The sequence below is a fragment of the Anarrhichthys ocellatus genome, unplaced genomic scaffold (genome assembly GCF_004355925.1).
Source record: "Anarrhichthys ocellatus isolate YVR2014 unplaced genomic scaffold, GSC_Weel_1.0 scaffold103, whole genome shotgun sequence".
Taxonomy (NCBI): domain Eukaryota; kingdom Metazoa; phylum Chordata; class Actinopteri; order Perciformes; family Anarhichadidae; genus Anarrhichthys; species Anarrhichthys ocellatus.
This window is the reverse complement of record NW_022280133.1, coordinates 1043403-1048396: the sequence shown is the minus strand read 5'-3', so window position 1 is coordinate 1048396 and position 4994 is coordinate 1043403. Positions and strand designations below refer to the sequence as shown.

The 4994-nt window shown below is 43.0% G+C and overlaps 1 long non-coding RNA gene across 1 annotated transcript in view; it reads left to right on the top strand.

Annotated features, from left to right (window-relative positions):
- The first annotated feature begins 242 nt into the window (after positions 1–242).
- Positions 243–4994, top strand: part of LOC116399149 (uncharacterized) — a 24064-nt gene continuing 19312 nt past the window's right edge. Inside the window, exon 1 of the long non-coding RNA XR_004213808.1 lies at positions 243–319. This is a non-coding gene — a long non-coding RNA (uncharacterized LOC116399149). The remainder of the gene's footprint in view (positions 320–4994) is intronic.

The window sequence follows — 4994 nt, the reverse complement described above, 5'->3', positions numbered from 1 at the left end:
GGGGGGGGAGTGGGAGAAAACGTGTAATCACCCAAACAACCGTTTTTACCCATTTCACCCCCTCTGGATCTGTGTCGCAAGGTAAGAAAAGGGCCACTTGGCTTCTCCACCGGCCCTCTCTGCTTCAGAAACTGCAGCGGCTGACTTGTGTAAGAACTCCTCTCCTCTCCTTCCCTCTCTCTCTCTCTCTCTCTCTCTCTCTCTCTCTCTCGCTCTCTCTGTCTCTCTCTCTCTCACTCTGCAGTCTGCCGCGAGGCTATCTGTCTTTCACTGCGGATACCGTGAGGGGAGGCCGGACCGCGAGACAAGACACCGAGAGGTAAATGACGCTTACATTTATTCTGTCTCTTTTTTTTCCCCGCTCGTGATTGTACCAATAAGCAGAGTGCGTCAGCCATAAAGTTATCGGTCAGATATGTTTTAAATGCGAGGATGTAAGACCCTGGTGTGTTTTAATCACACACGGTGATCGTAAAGCATTTGATTCGACCGCTAAAGTGGCGCAGTTCTGGGAAAAACTGCGTCCCTTGCGTCAGCGTCCAATCAGACGTCTTTGCGCCGCCTCAACTGGTGCCAAGACGCGTTTACACACACGCACGCACACACACACACACACACACACACACCGCAGGCTAATGTAGCAGCCTATGGCAGCCTATGGCATACTGCTGAGGCTTCTTTCAGCGACCAATCAGAGACGACTTGTTACTTTTTTTTCTGCCATTGGATGATCATATAACAGAATCCTTAAATGACAAGTGTCTATCCTAAAATATTCCTGCTGGATTGTAACTCATTTATTATTATAGATATTGGCATTGCTTGCAGCTTTATCATACTAACATACTGTGGCTGTCAATATAACATGAACTTCATTGTCATGAAGTTGATACTTTCTCTGGCTTCATTGTGAGATTCCTTTAGATGAACAGGCCAAATATAGTTTCCTTATCATGGATTTCATGTCTCAAGCACCACCTTATGATTTACATAATAATAAAATGTTCCTCCAGAGACTTATATCGTGTCAACCGGACTTGATAGTGAGTTTGAAACAATCATGTATTCTGTTCTGTGCTAACGTATCATTGTAATATTCCTATAATTATTGGTTATATATAGTGTTATTGAACTTTTTGTCCGATACTTCATTGTTTATGATCACGGTGACACATGCTGCTTTTTAGGCTATAGTGTGTTCAGTCAATTTGAAGTGATCTTTTTAATTTCATTATCTTGAATTGTATTATTATAACACTCCTATAATATTCTCCCTTTTGGGTTTATCTTAATATAAGAAAGCATTATTTAAAATAGGATCCTTGAATTGTTTTTACAAAGATTGGTGTCATGGGTTAGTTGTTGTGGTAGTTTCTTCAGTAAAGTGTAAAACAAAGTGATCTTTTTTCTTCATTATCTTGTAGTCTATTATTATAATGCTCCCATAATATTCTTAAAGTGACTTTTGGGTTCTATATAATGGGGGCGTGGGTGACTTCTTCGTGTTGGGTCTTATATTAAGGGTCTTTTCATTAAAGTGTTAAAGGTAAAACTATTCAGGAGGGAGCCACTCTTAAGTCTACGTGTGTGTGTGTGTGTGTGAGTGTTGTATTATTAGACACTCAGTGAAACTATAGCAGCTGGATGACATGAATATAAGAGTGTGTTTTTCTTTCCTGACATGTTTTCTAGCTTTGCTCTGTGCTGCACATCCATTAGTTGGATATGTAAAACACACACACACACACACACACACACACAATTTGATACATAATTGTGGACATCATGCATAAGTAATGACTGTTGTAGCTGGGGCTCTGCTAAGTGGCAACTGGCTGTGATCCTGTACTGAAAGTGGAGTGTTTTACTCCCACAGTTATCACAGAGTCAGAGATTAGGAGGCATTTGAATCCGTGTGATCCGCGAACACTTTTTACATCAGACGTCAGTGAACCAGACCGTACATTTTCAGTTATCATACCCATGACCTGCTTATCTTTGCCTCACACGAGGGCGGGCTCGAGATCAGATGTGACAGGCACGCCCCTACCTGAGATGAGTAAAATGTGATGTGACTGGTCCAATCAGGCCTAATTGAAATGAATTGAATCAACCCATTTCTTCTGCTACTGTAATTAAATTAGTAGCCGGGGTGTAATTGGACATCGAGTTGGCACTCGAGAGGAGATGACAAAATGCTCATTGCTGCCACCAAAAGACTATGTGTCAAATTCAGTGTGAACGGCAGCGCACCAAATGCTGGCTGACGCGTCGACAGGGGGCTGGCGCTTCACTCCAAGAGTCAGCAAACAAAACCCTCCGATTATCTGCCAGACTGAAACGCTGCCTAATATGTGGAGGGAGATATGTAGAGATCTACCTGTGTGTGATTAAAGCTAACACGGTATCTGGTTAGTATGGAAACAAACTTATTTAATGTATGTACAGTGCATCAACATTTAGACCACAATTACTGTTTTTCCTACTAGACAGACCCTGCATGATCTCCTAAGAGAATCCCAAAATGCTGAAATTGTTGTAATGTTACCAGCTAATAAATAATGAATGAACTGATGAGCGACATTTGAAACAACTGAAGATTCTGTCACATTTAGGAGTGAATAACACTGTCAGCTGATATTTAATAAAACCTGGATACTTGCATAGCAACAAACATGGGCCTAACCATCCTAGATACAGATATATATACATATATATACAGTATATATATATATATATATATATACGCAAGAACATTACTCCATGTGGATGTTTGAATTGGAGGCCCTGTATCAAATATCTCACATATCAATTTGGCCCTCACAGGACGGGAAGAGGTTTTAGTGCTCCAAAGGCCTTTGGTCATCTGTGGCTCTAATGCCATTTCCAAGAACAATGAGCAGAACAGGGCTAAAGTCACACTGATGACACTTAATCTCATTGGAATTCCTTGTCAGGTTTGACCTTGGGAAGATATTAGCCACTCGACAAGTGACTGTGTGTGTGTGTGTGTGTGTGTGTGTGTGGGAGGGGAGAGGTGCCTGTGTGTCTCTGTCGGCAGTTATGCGACAGTTAAGCACAGGTAAAATGTGCTTTACGGAGCAGTTTTCGAATTTGGACTGCATGATGATCTGTCAGTGTAACTGCGAGTCAGTGAACCTTCCCTGTATTTGCATGGTGATCCAGCACTCCTGATGTATTGGTGGATTGGAGGGGGGGGGGGGTCAATGTGCATGAGAGCAGCCAGCAGCCAGACCAGTGGGCTGCTGGGATCTGTGGCCCAGTGATATGTGTGCCACATTGTCTGTTCAATAGAGGCCTTTGAATTTTTAAACAGCATCAGTTACTTCGTAGTGTCCTTGTTTTGGCACCATTTGGCTTGCTTAATCCTGGTAAGTGCATATCCACACTGTTTTACTGACAGTGTAGAGGTGTGTGTGTGTCTGAGAGAGAGGGGGTACAGATAGATATGTAGCATTATCATTCAGAGCTAGTGAAAGTTAGCCTGCTGATGAATGCATGGCCATTGTAGCGTTTCGGCTGCCATTGGAAGTTGCGCGTGCGTGTGCTCGATGGCATCCAAAACGAGAGAGAAGACGGGAAACAAAAGACCAAGACCACGATGTTCACAAGGTTACTCGGATATTTAAAGACAGCCAAGTTTTTACAAATGCAACATCTCTAAGGTCAGACACGCGTGTTTCTGCGTTTGCTCCCGAAATGACGGCTTCCCTTTTTCAGTCAACACTATCTTCCAGAGCGTCAGTTTGATCTCGCTGTTCCCGCTACAAAGATGCACACAATGCGAACAAGTGAGGTCGATTGCAAAAGGCCTGTAAGCTTTATGAGACGCAATTAGAGTTAAAGTGATACCTTTAGTCGGGTACGTGAAGCTGAGGTGGTATAAAAAAAAGCAGCATCGTTTTAGAGACCCTGAATTAAACAAAAATGTGGAATCAATGATACAATTTGGAGACCAGGTTGTGCATGATCATGTTTCGTAGGCCGGGAATTACTGTTTTTGACAATTTTTTTTTAAATCTAGCACAATATGAAATATAATCACACAGTTAGAAAACATAAGAAAAGACACGTATTTCAAATGAAACTGAAATGAAAAATTTTCGGGACAATTTTGCAGTATGGAATGCTGCATGCAGGATCACTCAAAAACACAGAGAAGGCTTTTGTGTGCATTGGCAGAAAGAAGTGAAGTTATTGTTGGAAGAATAATGGCTATATTTCTAGGGGGGGGTTAGCTTTGGCTATTACACATTACTCCACTTACAATAGTGGATGCACCAGCATGTCCTTCAGCTTTCCTCTCTCTCTCTCTCTCTCTCTCTCTGTCTCCGTCTCCACGGAGAAATATTTGCGCAGTCTCTGTATGCGCTCTCCCCTCTTTGTCCCTACACTGACTTATTTATGGTAACCTGCTAATGAGCTATACGCTCTTTTGTAGTGTAGAGACAGCATGTGTAAACATTTAGATTCTCCCCCCCCCCCTCAAGTAGGCGGCAAGATCCACCAAATTAAAAGGCACAAAGTGAAATGAAATCACGGAGCAAGCTCACACCTGATCAAACACAAGGTTACCCAACGCAGTGTTTTGTGTTTTGCCGTGTTAATGCCCTATGTTGCTATCAGTCTGCCGTGTGTTCTGGAGGACTGCCAGCCAGTGGAGGAAGAGCACCTATTTTGTGGAGAGGTAATTGCTACACAGTAGCCTCTGATTGCCAGGATCTTTCACTGGGAACGGCCCCGGCTCCCTTTTCACTTGCACCGACAGCCTGATTACAAATCATCTTATTGATTTGATGAGTGCAAGATGTTTGCTAATAACTGTTCTCATACCATCTGTTAATCTTTGTTGTGATTAAAGAGGTAATCCCAATACCCATTATTCCCAATGACAAGAGCTGGGATCGTTCTCTTACACAAGCTTTAGCCCCTCACAGGCCGGGGGGGGGGGGGGGGGGGGGGGGGGGGGGGGG